This window comes from Hypanus sabinus, chromosome 18 (genome assembly GCF_030144855.1).
Source record: "Hypanus sabinus isolate sHypSab1 chromosome 18, sHypSab1.hap1, whole genome shotgun sequence".
Lineage (NCBI taxonomy): Eukaryota > Metazoa > Chordata > Chondrichthyes > Myliobatiformes > Dasyatidae > Hypanus > Hypanus sabinus.
In genome coordinates, this window is record NC_082723.1 from 9,108,318 (window position 1) to 9,124,352 (window position 16,035).

A 16,035-nucleotide genomic window follows, 5' to 3' on the forward strand; every position below is an offset into this window, starting at 1 on the left:
GCACGTTCTGTAACATGCCTTCCTTTAAACCCTTCTCCCTCTCCTACCTGTCTGACGTTCACGCGCTTGCGCAGTGTTATGTACCCCGTAACGGTTTAAAAATAACCAGTAGAAATGGACACACCTGGAGTCTGAGTCTACTGTTCTAATCTCGATTTCATTAGTAACTACGTGAATAAAGCAATATAAAACAAGATAAGGTAAAGAGGTTAAGAAAGTATGTATATAGGTCAGTAAATAAAGTTTCGGAGCTTTTTCCCAGCTCAGGTGGCTCGGTGACATAGTCTTACGGTAGTATAATAAGTAATCAGTTCACTTCTGGAAATTGCTTTGAGTAGAGTTGGAGAGAAGGGTGTTGGTTTGTCTTCCCAATGCCGATGCTGAGGCCGGTCCTCCACGTCGTCCGTCTGCTCCAGATGGTTCTGCTACACACTTACTGACCTCAAACTCCATTTCTGATGACAGACCACTCACACAAATGGAAATGGAATCTCCTCAAACAAATCAACTAGTCAATCAAGTTTTTGAATGCCTCCTACCATTTTTTTTTCATCTCCGGATGCAGGATTCTATTATGTTTCGTAACCGGTAAGTGGTTAAAATGAACCAGCTAGAAATGGACACCTTGATTCTGCGTCTTCCGTTATAAACTCTCTTTTATTACTAACAACTTGATAACGTAATATAAAACAAGATAAGGTAAACAGGTAAGCAAAGTATATATATATATAAGTAATTAAAGTTCGCAAGCTTCTCCCAGCTCAGGTGATTTGATGATGCAGTCTTACGGTGGTATGCTAAGTACTCAGTTCGGTTCTGGAATTTGTTTTGAGTAGAGTTGGAGAGAGAGAGGTAGAGAGAGAGAGTTGTTCTGTCTTCCTGCCATCGATCCTCCATGATGTCCTCCTGCTCCCGAAACTTATCAAAGTCATCGACTTGTGACCACCAAAGGGGGATCGTCTTCTGTGGTGGAGTTATCAACCTAGGCCAGGGTTAGGAACAACGATAGCTCTCCACCGGTCACTCCTTTGACCACACTGTGACAAAAACCCTACCCTTGTGGGCCCACAAAGCTCACCAGTGTCTTGCTTGGTGTCTGGCGTGTCATGGGTTTCATTATAAATCCAACAGACCTTGTATATATATCACAAGTGCGGAACACGTTTTGACCATCATATAGATCCGCCTCTCAGTTTCCAAGGCGACTCACAGACTTTCTCTTTCTCTCTCTGTTGCAGAATTAGCACACAAGCTGTGAGCTCCCTGTCTCTTTTTTTAAAGGAACCGTGCACTTTAGAAAAATCTTTCTGATCACGTCACGCTCTCCTATTTCTTGCGTATATGTCGAGGGTACAGGAGATCCTGTGGGTTTGCTCTACATTTATAGCACGTGCGTTCGACACTGTGCGTTTCATCCTCGGAAAACTTCCGCTCATTTTTCAGATGTGCACCACGTCAACCTATGCCTCGCTCCACGTTATTCTCTTCCATCGATCAGCCTGTTTTGCCCAAGGACATTCAAAAATTCACGGCAGCGTGAGTCGCAATAGAGGTATTGTTCCAAAGACTGAAACAGAGGCATGAACTAGTGAAACTCGTCCCGTAAACCAGACTGCGTGGAAAGTGAGACCAGTTAACACTCACCCCCAGAATGGCGCCAAGAATATAAATGTGAAAATTTTCACCATTCGGGGAAATGGAGCTTTATTCAAAGAGTGTGAAATACTGACTGATCTTTAGGGTTTTATCGCACTCGGACTTGAAGGGGACACGTGTATCACCATGGAATCGACGAGAGGGCAGTTCAGCAACTTTAAGCAACAAAAAAACTCAGTTCAATCCGGATAGTTGAAAAGAAAACACCAAATCTCATTACCGATTGTTGTAAGGTGCCCAGTTTGAAGATCAGATGCCATTCCTCTCATTTCTGTTCTGCTTCACCATGCAGCAGAGTTGGCCGCAGTCAGAGAGAACAGTCTGAATGAGAGAGGGTAAATAATTAAAGTCTGACGACAAAGGGAACAATCCAAACACCCAAACCGATCCGTTTTCTCTGATGTCGGGGTGATATCATTCTGAAGATTGAAGTTAGGCGTCTAAATCACTAAGACATTTTCTTCCATTAGAATGAATATAAGAAAGATTACGCTAACGTTCATGATTAATTACACATCCACGTATCCTTTGCCCTTTACCTTAGAAGCAACTGATACGGAGAAATGTTCACCACTGTTGATCACAAGTATCTGGATAATATTGATGTTTGAATTGATATTTGAGTTTCCATATCCTTATCTCTGTCTTCATCAGCACTCCTGATAACTCCGGTCAATCTTTCTGAATATCCCAGCCCCAATCACACGTCGCAGGTGTTCATCTCGTAGATCAGTATTGACCCCTGTCTGCATTCACTGGCGTTTTGAGAAACTGATCAATTTCATCACATAACAGAGAACACGTTGGTTCAATACTGCGGACGACAATCGTGAGACGTGGATGGGTGTTATTGTGAGCTGTTCAGCTCAGTCCACTGATAGTCACATTGATCGAGGTAGTACGTTACGGGAAAACATAATATACAACGTTGAATTAAATTTACAGAAAAAAGTGCAGTCCGTTTGTTAAATAACTAGATACGAATATCTCCTCCATATCAACACGTTACCAATTTAGTGTAGTGGCAAAACAATTCTTCTATAAATAAAATAGATGCAGACGCTCAGACAGTTGAAGCATTTGCACCAATGCGAAGATCATGCGTACACTGATTGAATTACTTTGCTTCATAACGGTGCAGAATCTAATCATAGCTGGTTTACCATGTGAGCGACTGCATCACACTGGGGCACTGAGCAGGTCACGCAGCGGGATGGAACTGAATAAACAGTACGAAGTTTCGGGCCGCCACCCTTCATCGGGGCTGGAAACGAAGAGAGAGTTTGGCAGAACCAGAAGGATATTGGAAGGGGAGCAAAACATGTTAGCATGCAGCAGGTGAAGGCAGGAGTTTGGGGAAGGGAGGCTAACACGTGTCTGGGAGGTGGTAACTGGATAAAAGAGAACAACAAATCACTGTAGAATTAATCTGATCAGACAGGAAGAATGGATTGGACAGGAAAAGAATGGAGGGTTATGGTCTGCGTGCAGGTCGGTTGGACTAGATGAGAGTAAGCGTTCGGCACGAACTAGAAGGACCGAGATGGCCTGAATCCGTGCTGTAATTGTTATATGATTATTTGGTTATATGGACGTGGGAGAAACGGAAGAAGGATGGGCATCAGAGGGAGGTACCTGTTAGAAAGATGAAGAGTAAGATGCCACATTGGGGAAAGGTAGAAGACGGAAAGTGGAGTGGGTAATACCGGCAGGTAGAGATAATCAATTTCCTGCCATAAGAGTGAGGTTACCCAGACGGAATATAGGGTATATATGGAATGTTACTCCTCCAGACTAAGAGTAGCCTCATCTTGGCAGAAAAGGAGGCTATGTACTGACATGTCGGAGCGGAAATGGGGATAGGGATTGAAGTGGTTAGCTAACGGGAAATTACGATTCATTATGTGGATACAGCTGAGGTGCTGAATAAAGATTTAGTTAATTAGATAAACGGGATGCTTGCATTCACGATCTTCGTAAACCTGGCAATAGACATTAGTGTAAGTTTCTTCACCATATTGCACGAACGTACTAACAATATATCTGTTTTTGATATTTCTATTGCACGACTTATAACAATTCCCAGTGTGGTAGGGAAAAGCCCAAAGACGGTATAACATTAGCTTATGATGACAGAGACTGTGGCATCTAAGATGACAGAGATATGAAACCGAGAAGTCATCCTGAAAATGTTTCGTAACAACATTCTCCGATCGACACTTCTTCGTCTTAGAGATCATAAAACCTCGTCTCAAGCTCATCACAGTTGTGGTTTAACTTGAATGACATCATGTCTATATATATCCCAGATGTTGGAAGACACGTCAGCCTTGTATGGTATCGAATATTCCGTCTGCTGGAGCGAGAAGAAATGAATGACCGTGGAGATTCATCAGCTCAGAGTTTTTTTTTCAGCGAGATCGCGGGCTGCTGGAGGACAGATGGAATCTCACACATAATGCTTGAAATAATTTACCGTGTGAGAAAGATATAATACATGATCATTGCCGTTGTTGGTGTTCCTGTTAAGAACATGGGCGAAATAAAATGTACTGCTCTTTGTGAGCGCTGTTTGAACTTGTACAGTGTTGTGATGCCGGTTTATCACTGAGTGCAGTGCAGACATTGCGACAAAACTCTGTGTTTGTTCAAAAGTTCTCTTGGAGTTTAATCCGCGGCTTCAGCAGTTGAAGCAAATGTAGATTGGAAGATCGGGGAGATGGAGTCGTTTTGTGAATTAATTCCAGTCAGTTCGATATATCTGAGGACACTCGCTGCCAAAGTAAACTCAAATAATCGAGCACATTCAGCACCTTTACGGCTATTCTGTATCAATAGCGTCACAGGCTTTACATTCAGATTTAAAGATATCGCGCCGTTTTTGTTAAATAAATTGCTACGTTTAAATTGCACATGGGAAGCGAGACTCTGGGGAGAACGGTAGGCATCAGATCTAGATGGACTCCGAACCTTCGGGAGTTTGGAAAATTCAAATAGAGTTTGTTGCGTGCGTTTAGCTGTACCAGGGTTTAAGAATCAACCCAGCAGTGGCCGTTAGAGGTCAGATGGAATAAGGTTCAAGCGATTCTCTGCTCTGGCGCAAGAAGCATTGAAGCATTTAGAATAATGCTGCAGTCATTTGCAGCAAGCAGTGAACGACGCAGATGTTTTGGAGTACCTATATTGTCTGTTTTTATTATTATTATTATTATTATTATTATTATTATTATTATTATTATTATTATTATTATTATTATTATTATTATTATTATTATTATTATTATTATTATTATTATTATTATTATCATCATCATCATCATCATCATCAGCAGCAGCATCATCATTCGATGTTTTAAGCAGTAACGTGCAGAATATATGAATCGTTCAGCGGTCAGTCAAAATATTTAAAAGGAAATTTGAAACTTTCTAATCTGATAACTTAATAGAGTGTGTAGCACCTCCAGAAATAAGTTGTACGAAAAGTTAGATTGTTCTTAATTCACAATTTATCTCCTCACTGAAACGTACAAAGCGTGAATTCTACACAATAATTCAGTCTTTCTTTCCATTGTTTTTCCAGTGAGTTTAGTGGCTACCGTGATCCTTTCTCTGCGAAAGTGCGGGCTGTCCACCTGCACTACTCGCTACCTGGTGGCCATGGCAACGGCAGATCGACTTACCATCGTGTTTGAGATCATATTATGGCGGATCAATTACTATTTCTTCCCTGGCACTTTTCTGGATATCACACCCATATGCAGTGTGATCTCTGTCCTGCGAATGACAGCAATGGGCTGTTCTGTCTGGTTCACTGTCACTTTTACGCTTGATCGGTTTGTCGCCATCTGTTGCCAGAAGCAGAAAGCAATGTATTGCACCGGGAAAACTGCGGCTGTGGTTCTGACAACAACCGACGTTCTGCTCTCTTTTAAACGTATACCCTACTTCTTTACATTTCGCCCTGTGAAAGTCATTGACAATATACCCTGAGACTGTATTCGAAAGTCGAGCTACTATACGGATCCCGGGTAGGTGGGATATGATTGGCTTACTACCGTTCTTACACCTTTACTCCCGTTCGCATTAATACTACTTTTCAACGGTTTGACAGTCAGACACATTTTAATGATTAGTCGCGTCTGTTAGAGGCTGAGAGGTCAGAGCAAGGCGGAGAATCGCAGCGGCCCGTTGATGGAGAGCAGGAGGAGGTCTGTGATCTTACTTCTCATCATCTCCGGAAGCTTCATCATCCTGTGGTCGTTGAATGTTGCCGAATTCCTTTATTACACCATTGCCGGACTGGATCACAATAATTACAACGATTCGGAATTCATATTTCAACACTCCGGGGAAGTATTGTTAATATTAAGCTGTTGTATAGACAGATTTATTTATGGATTAACACAGACCAAGTTCAGGCAGCAGTCCATTAGCACAGCTAAATATCCACTCATATCAATTATTCAGCTAATTAACAAACAGAATATCTGAACTTTTCTCAGTTGCGGTTTCATTGTTTTCCGACTTGACATTACAGAACTGGTGGTCAACGTGACAGCGGCAAAAATATAACTTGTTCAAAGCTGAAAAGACACTGCACATTAACAGACCAATCAGCGCCTGTAGAATGGGTCCGCCATCTCCGACCAATTATTACACTAAAACTAACTTTTTATTTTTTTTTAAACTGTATCCCCGGCCTGGTCACTGCCGCGCCCCTTTCGACAATGAATCCCGCACACGAGCGTCAATGATAATCGGTCTAAAGCGGTTGTTCCTTGGTGACAGCGGGGGGAACAGAACACCTCATGGAAATTCAGACCTCAGACGGAAACGGACAGTAATTCCCTCTGACGGGGGCTGATCAATGCTTGGAGAGATTCGGCAGCGCAGTAAAGTGATTTCGCTGATTTAGCTGAAGTTTCTTGGAATAATTTACAAGGTGCAGGAAAGATGTGACCCACAGAAGAAGAGGTTTTCAAATGGCAGCGTGAGGCAACCGTGGCTAACAAGGGAAGTTAAGTGCTGCGTAAAAGCCAAGGAAAGGGCACATAAGGCAGGGAAAGTGAGTGGGACACATTGAAATTCCAACAAAAGGCAAATGAAAAGGTATTCGAAGGGAAAAGATTAAATAAGAGGACAAACCTGCCTGCAATATAAAGAGGGATACCAAGCAATTATTTTCAGTTATATATAAAGAGTAAAAAGCGGGTGAGAGTCGATATTGAACAAATGGAAATCACACTGGTGAGGTATTAATGGGAGTAAAGGAAATGGCAGATGAACTTAAGGGATACTTTACATGAGTGTTCACTGTGGAAGACACTAGCATTGTTCCAGAGGTCCGTGTGTGCCATGGAGCAGGAGACCTTTCCAATTCCTTTCATAAAGGAAGAAGTTTTAGGTTAATTAATAGGGTTGGATAAGCCACCTGGACCAGACGGACTACATCCCAAAATCTTAAGCAGTGTGACTGAAGAAATACCGGATAAATTGGTCATGATCTTTCAAGAATCATGGATACAATAGTGTATTTTAAGAGGCTCTTAGATAGGTACAAGGAAATTAAGAGATCTGTAAAAGGAAATCTTGGCTACAGATCTGTTAGAATTTCTTGATGAATTAACATCATAAATGATATCAGCAGTGCGGGAGAGTGGACACGGACTGATGTAGAAAGTGATAACTGCCGAAAAACACATCAGGGTGTGGATGTGCATCTTCCGAAGATGTCGCTGGAGACAGAAGAAGTTATGGAGGACGAAATTTTGTTAGATAAAGTCATTTAAGATCCCTTTCCCAGCTGTGAAGCGGGATGAAGCTATGATCGTAATTTCTCCAGAAGGCGATATATACTTATCGAGAAATAGCCATCAGTTTCTGGGTGATAATGTCGTTCAGTCAAGTGAAGGTCAGGGAAACACTGAAGCCTGAAAATAATAGTGATTGCTATCTGAGGTAAATAAAAGCACAGGAAACTCCGCCAAACTTCAGACGTGTTAGGACGGTTCGTTGATCCTTCAATGGGAGATGTCCAGGGGCTTTGGGCCGACTAGTCAATTCATTATTAATTGTGTTGTTCTGCTAACTCCGCAAAGTTTTTGGGTGGTGTATCGTTGCTGAACACAACTACTGTCATTGTAACGTGACTATATTGATCTCGTGATGGTCAACAAAAAATATCATGAATTTTAATTATTCTAAATATCATTAACCTCAGATAGCACTGGATTACTAACAGATCACGGAAAGGTGGGCGTTCCACTTTCAAGACAACATATACACTTCCTTTATCTTAACCCTTACATACTGTTCTGGTCAAATTTGACCCGTTTTGACATTTGACAACTGTAAAAACACTCTAAATGCCAATTTTTTAGACGACATTGGATGACTTTGCCTCAGGTGCCCCAAAATGCGCAAAAATAAAAATGTATACGTTTGTCCAGTTGCTACAAATTTTGTACATTGAGGCTGTTCCCGGTCAGATATGACCCGTATCTATTGAAATGGATTTTAAATCTCTGAAAGATTAATTAAGGATTTATGTACATTGAGGCTGTTCTGCGTCAAATTGGACCCGTATCTCTTCAAATGGATTTCAGATCTCGGAAACATTAATTAAGGATTAATCACCCATTTATTACTGTCAGATACGTTGTTTATACTTTCTAAATAGATCTGTGGTTCAAAATTAAGTTTTGAAACTTGTTATGAGTGGATTGTTGGGCGGGTCAAAATTGACAAGGACCATACTCAGATGGTATATAATAAGAACAGTATGTAAGTGTTAACTGCCAAAAGTCGTCTTTCCTTTAACAGAGAATAATTCTGTGCTGCTGAAGATAAGAACTGATAATTATTCGGTACTGATTTTTGATGTTATGGAAATAGCTACTTATAAAACTTCTAAAATTAAGCAGCTCAGGTTTCGGGACAAAATAAAATCTCGAAGAACCTTTATTTAAAAATGCTTTAAACAATAATATGCTCGGCGTCTCTGGCGGCCAGCTAGTTGTGCTCAATTCAGGGTCAGCTCGACCATCTTTGTTCACCACCCACCACCCAGCTATCAGTTGTGGTTCCAAGTAACAGTTCGCACGTGACTGTTGCAACAATCTTGTACACCGCGCCGAGCGGCGGATAAAACAGGTGAGGGTTGCAGGGAAAATATAACTCGGGTGAATTACGGTTTAACTGACCGCAGCACGAGAAAGCAGCTCCCGCTCTTGGCGAATGAGGTCAACTACAAAATCAAAAGCATAAGAATGCGGTGCTGCAAAGCTTCATGGAGAGCGAAGGGCAAGACCAAGCATTGGTGTGTCATGGCTATCCACCGCTGCCGAAGACGACTCCAATCTTGTCGATTTTCTCCTGCCGTTGGACCAAAATTGTTAAGGCCAATGGAGAGGAACTATGCCAGTGCAACTGATTTTTCACAGTGAACTTTTTCACGCACAGGTTTACGTCATCGTCGGAGCGAGAGTCAATGAACTTCAACAAAAAATAATTAAAAAGGATTCAGTAATAAAGCAACAAACCAATCAAAGGTAGGGCCCAGCACGGTCATATTCTTCCGTAATTTTAAATTGCACGACTTTTGCAATTATTGCAAGTATAAACTTGTTTCCAGTTATGATTCTGTTAACATTCTAAAGAAATTACTATTTCAAATAAAGAGGTTTTCATTTTATCGCAGTGTGCGCATCCAAGTCAACGGATATACAGAGAGGCAGACTGAAAAGGATTACATTTACGAGACATTTCATTTTATTCCCTTTCTGGTCTGTGAAGATACCTATGGTATTTACGTCATTTCAAGGGATCCATTACTGCGATGGCCTAGAGGACCATCATCGACCACACTGGTGTTATCAGTGTTTACTCTGACCTGCGACGACAATATAGATAATGTCACTGCTTGATCAGTTCGTCAATACTTTAAGGTTATTATCACAGCTCATTCGGTCCCATGATCTCTCACACAGAGAATATCACTGCTTTGTCAGAACCATCTCTAAGAATATACCGGTCATTTCCTTGCTTGCCGGCCTCATGATGAACACAGGATATAAGGTTATAAAACCACAAAATAATGAGATATCACTATTTATGAAATTTTTCCTCAGCAAAATGACACTGATAACGATGATGCGCAGTGATCACTGAACACACTGCTAATGGATATCAGAACACAATTACCGCACAACGTATCCTTATGGAATTGATTTTACCGGATGTTCAGTTCAGAGTAGAGACAGATACGGTCAATCTATCTATGAGTTACGGAAGCAGCTGCAGAACAAAATGACATTGAACTTCGGCTTTCGCTTTTGATTTTGTACTAATCTCAGCAGGAATAATTATGCTTTTCAAAATATCAACACATTGGGCTGCGCTTATATTTGAAAGCAGGGCATATTTTTTTTTTATTTTCGTATGTCTAAATGAAATTCGGATATTTTATTTTCAAGTCATGTTATCCCTATTTTACTTATACACTCACTCGAAAATAAATCTAGACATTATTCAGTGGGTTCACCGATAAAGAACCTCAATAACAAAATAGGTACAGCTTATAATCAGTAGGTTCAGATAATGAAAACCACCGGGAAACATAAGAAAGCCGTGCCTTTACCACTCACACCTTTTTAAAAAACGGTGAGTTTTACTCTGATATCTGATACCGATAATAAAACAGTGAATATATATGTTAAATGCCATGTGTACGTGTATCCATACCTTTAAGATTCGTAACTATTAAAGAAAAAAAAATGTGCTGAATGCTTCGAATAAATGTGTATGTTTCTGTTTTTTTTTCAATAGGGATGTGCAATAACAACAAGGGGAAATTATTGGAGATCACTAACCAAATTAATTTATTCAAAGTGACAAGTAGGTAAACCGTCATTGTTCAGCAATTACAGAATTCCGGAATATGCTCAGCTATATGCTTTTTTTGCAAAAAAAAAAAAAATACCGTTCAGTAGGACTAGCCAAGGGAGGTTTTACAAAATGAATAGCAGGGGAGTTAGGAGTGCGGTAGAACAAAGGGAACTGGGAATACTGATCCATCATTTATTAAAATTGTCTGTTTGCCAGATAGGACCATGAAAATGTTATATAACACATTAGTGAGCCTTCCCTTGGAGCATTATGTGCAGATTTGGTCACTTGCCTACAGGAAAAAAAATGTAAGTAGATTTCAAAGAGCACAGTGAAAAATACAAATAAATTGTTGGCAGAAGCTGCGGAATGAGGAAAGATAAAATAGTTTAGGACTTTCCTTCTTGGAAAGCAGAAGACGAGAGGAGGTTTGATAGATATACAGAAAATAGTGATGTGGGATGGATGGAGTCAATGCAAGCAGGTGTCTTCTGCAGACACTCCGTTACACACTCGCACGACTCTGACTGAGTAAGTCCAGACTCATTTCCAAACTGCACTCCTCCTGATCGCTGAACAATTCTATGGTTCCTTTCACCAAGATCTCCTGGTAAGGCGGGGAGTGGGGGCGGTGAACGGTAGATGATACCGCAGCACTAATTGGAGAGGAAGTTACAGTTGCTGTCAGTGAGGACGTACTGTAGGGATGGTGTACTGAGTCAAGTAAGGGCAGAGCACTTAAATTGCAAATATGCGAACAGCTTCGTTGAACTTTCCTCTTCATATCGTAATCTGAATGCAAACCACAACGCAGAATATGGAGACAAATGGATTGCGTCGACGAATCCTGCTGGAGCTTCTTAAATTATTTTCTGCGCTCTGATAATTGTATTAATTTTCAAATTCTAACTTATTTTGGCTCTGCTATCCACTACCGCTGAGGCTTCATTTCAAGAGTCTTCCTTGAAATTGTTAATCACAGTCACATGGAAGGTCGACTTCATTAGTGAGGTAGTCCCCTTCCTCTTTCGCAGTCCTCCCTCTCAGGTCCTAATCTTTTCAATGTTGAAATGTCGAACGATATGTTCAAAGCATCGACCTGGCATCTATGATTTTAAAAATTCACAGAAACCCTCATGTAATACGAACATTCTTCTTTAATTACAATGATCCTTCGACTGCTTCCCTGAATCTTCTAGCTTTGTTCTCTACTCAACTGTTTTGTTTTTCCTTAGGTTTTCGGACAAACAGTGCAATATTTCTAATAATCAGTCATTATTAGACTGAATATATATTGGTGCTTCTTCATTTCTGATGATTTGGAAAATCAATCAAACAGTGGGCCTTTACCCCAGTAAGTGGATTTCGGAGAAGATGCACAGAAAGTTATGAAAAATTACGTAGAAATTTATGGACATAAAATCGCACCGTAGAATTTAAAAAAGTACATTCCTGGGTCAGTTTATCCGATATACATAATGGTGTGTCCTGGCGAAACTGTTCGCCCAAAACCGTTAATTTTCATACTAATCAACTGCTGAGTTCCTCCAGGACATTGAGTTTGCAATGGTGTTTAATGGTGTGGGATGCCAGCTATTACAACCCACTGATATAATCCTTTATACCATGAATGACGGATTTCTGGAACATATTCACTTTGATGTCCAATGTCAAGGTTTACCGTTTGGCCTGTGACTGCAATGCCGACACGAACTGTGTCGCATTGGGGGGAGTACAAATATCGATACCGTCGGCAGGTTGTTTCCCATCCATTGTTTCACTGCTGATCAATAGGTCACTGGGCGGGAATGACAGCATGCACATCCCTAATTTTCGACGCTGACGGGTAGATGCCAGATTTGCGGCTCCATTATAACAGCAAACCCAAGGGACAGGTCAGTTCTGTAGCATAGGGCTTCACTGTTTGAACAGAATCTTTTGATGGCTCAGATAATTTGCTGCCTGCAGTTCCATAAATTAATATCGTGCAGAATAAACCAAATTATACAAAAATAAACCAAATGTCAATACTTAATGAGGAAAGTCAAATTGATCACTCTCTCCGTGTCTGATCCGAGAATGACAATTGGCTCAAGGACCACGGTATGCTTCTCCGGAACTCCAAAAACATTTCCCTGGTCTTGCTGACATTGAGTGAGAGGATGTTGCTGTGCAACACTCAGCCAGATTATCAATCTCTCTCCGTGATGGCAATTCGTCATCGCCTTTGTTACGGCCAAAGAGAATTACCACTATGGCTCGGTGAGGTGTACCCAATGCCTGATTGATCTGTAATGACAGGTTCGGTCCATCGATAATGAAAAGTTAAGAATTGATAGGACAGGTGTTGCGGCTATTTCTGTACGAGATATCAGGCGACGAACCGAACAAATATTTTGATGACTAAACAAAATAACCCGAAATAAAAAAAAACAAGTTCCCGAGTCTATGAAACCAGCACGAATTGTTCCATTTCAAAGTCAGTAATAGGAGGTTTTCTTTGCGAGGAATATCAGTCTAAATCATTTGCCTTAAAAGACGGAGTTTATTTAGAAATAAATAGGGCAGTGCAGTGCAGGGCGGAGTCCGGACTACCAAATTCTCTATTCTCGTTATTATAAAATTGATTATTAAAGAGCGCAATTTGATTTCAACAGTCAATGCACTGTAGAATCGAAAAAAAAACGGGCGATGTCGTTTTTGCTGGCGTTAATGTTACCAGGATGGAAATTTACCTTATACAAAACCCATTCTCCGTGAACAATGTCATGAAGTGCTCACGCTATCAATGTCCCACTACAAACATGCACAAATTTACTGAACTTTCTTAGAGTGTTTTCTTTTTCAAAACTGCGAATTCCCTCAATCTATATTCCTGGATTCTATTAATGCTTAAAATACTGAAGCCTTTGGAAAGTTGATTTGCAAGATCAGCCACGTTCGAGTCGGACATTATTTCTGCTATTTACATAACAACCCATTTATTGTCAACACAAATCTCATCCAGTTTTTCAGCTCCTGTCTGAACTTCCTCTCCGTCAGGCCATAGATGCAAGTATTGGTACAGGTACTCAGAGACCTAAGCATATTACTACATTGTTACAAGGAGTATATCAAAGTACTCAAATGTTTGTCTGCATAGGAATGATACACCGCTTGCCAGTTCATAGAGTGTATTATATAGGGCATCCACAGTAAAATGGTATTTCCTGATGGAGCGAACAACAAAATAATAGACTTTCTCCGGCTCTCCACTTCAGGGTCTTTCTGATTTTCAGTGTTGCCCCGGAGTTCTTTACGGACCCTATTTGCCGTTAAAATGTGTCTCGCTGTTAAACTATTACACAGAAGGGTTAAACAACTTGGTAATAACGGTGTGGTAATGCTGTCAACATACTCATAGACCTTCCACACTGAAGAATTGTTCAGATATGCGGACTCAGCCCAATGGTACTTCGTTAATTATTACATGAGGCTCCACTATAAAGTAAAACGGGATGCACCTCACAAAGCCGACAACCCCCACGGTTACTATGACTACAGTCGCTACTCCCTCTGTACAGTATCGCTTCTGAAGTTTCTGACAGCAAATTGCAACGGAGCGATCGAATCTGAAAGCAACTGTAAGCCAAACTGAACAGTCCAGGCTTGCACATTTAAGCAGAAAAATCGGAGCGCAAACCGGGGTAAAGTGCAGGAATCTGGCTTACAAATAAAGATTATTGATATCCTGCACAGTAACTCCAATGTCATCCGCAATGAGATCTGCCGCAGTCATTCCCACCAGGTAGCGAGTTATACATTTGGAGAGTCCACATTTTCCACGAGACAGGATCACAATTGCTGTTAAATTCACTGCAATTTAAAGAGAAACCAGAGGTTAGCTGTCGAGAAGTTCAATCGAAACATTCCCCCCATTTGACAAACGAGAAAGATGCTGACTGCAGTGAGCACATGCTCGTACCAGTAACGTCACCTGCTTTACCGACGTACTTGTGCTTAAGATGTCGGGATGTAAATAACAGACTTTATTACTGCTACCTAATGTGGAGATGAAATGCACGGGGAATCATATGCGGTGGTGGGTCAGCCTCCAGAATTATTACTTACGTCCGATCAGAAAAGAAGAAAATTGACTCAAAAAGTTCAAATGTTCATACGAAAGATGTGGAAGCCTATGTTTAATGTTTTAAGTGGATATCACCTTCAGCAAAATTAGAATTTTTGTAGTTTACGTGAAACCTACCGTGCAGGAGCAATAAACAGTTCTGTCTTGTGGATTCAATAGAACTGTCAATTTGTCCTCAGAACAGGTTCTTTTGTACTCAACGAGCGGTAAAAAGCGGTAAAAGCGGTAAAATATTACAGTCGACTGGACTGCATCATAACACGACGGTGCGGAAGAGGAAGGAGTGCAAGATAACTAGAATTTGAGACTTTTTCATGAAGTCTGTAGTATTCCTGGTGCGGAAGACATATCGTGGTGGTTCCCGGTGTGGAGGTTTTTCCACGTGCCGAAAATTGCCGTGTTTGTGCCTAGTGCGGAGGAGCTTCTGCTGATCCTCGTTCAAACGAGGTATGGCAGCACAGACAAAGATTTTCAGGAATGTAAAGAGACAGAATGTAACACTGAGAAGGATTTTCCTACTTTGTAGCGAGTTGTCTCAATCTCCAACTCATCGTAATGAACATTTATCTATCTGTTACACTCTCTCAGATATCTCTTCTCCACTGTTACTGTCTGACAAAGGTACACGCTGCAGCTCTGCATTTGCAATCGCTGCCTTCGTCTGACAGTGTTCTCGCTCTCTAACTGTGCTAAATACTTAACATAATGCAGTAACATGAAAGTTACCCACTTTCACGTTGAGAAAAATCTTTAAATAGCTTCATTTACAGTGGTGCTGGTGGTGTTTGCTAATGCAAATATGTAATCTGATTTATCTTTGCTTTCCTACCGGTCAAGAAACGATTTTCTCGCTTGACCAGTACCGATAAAGTGTTTGGCGCTTAGGCTGTGTTACTTCCGACTAGAGTATTGCACTGTCTATTCTCTTTCATAAGTCATTTATTTCGTCAATTGTTTCTCATTTTTCTTTAAATTTCTACTATTTTGATTTCAATTTATAAAGTTGATGGACTGTGTTTGATCCTCCAATGTGATCACTCCGATCACCCAAAATGTGAAACAAGGCTGACTGGTAGCTTTGGCCGTCTTTAACTCGTTGCAGACTGTTGCTTTGTGCAGGTCCATCCAATGTCTTACTACAGCTCTTCGGCGAATAGGAACAATCCTGTTTTTGAAGTAGTTTGGAAGAAAGGTTCTAACCTAGTAGCAATTTAGTTGAGTCTTGTGAGGTTACCTGAAGGCGATAATTCGTTGATTATTGCAGATATATCCACGCTTCCGCAACTAACGGGAAATCATTTTGTAAGTTCTGCTGCGACTGCACATTAATGATTCGTCCCTAAACGAAGAAACGTTTCGATCTT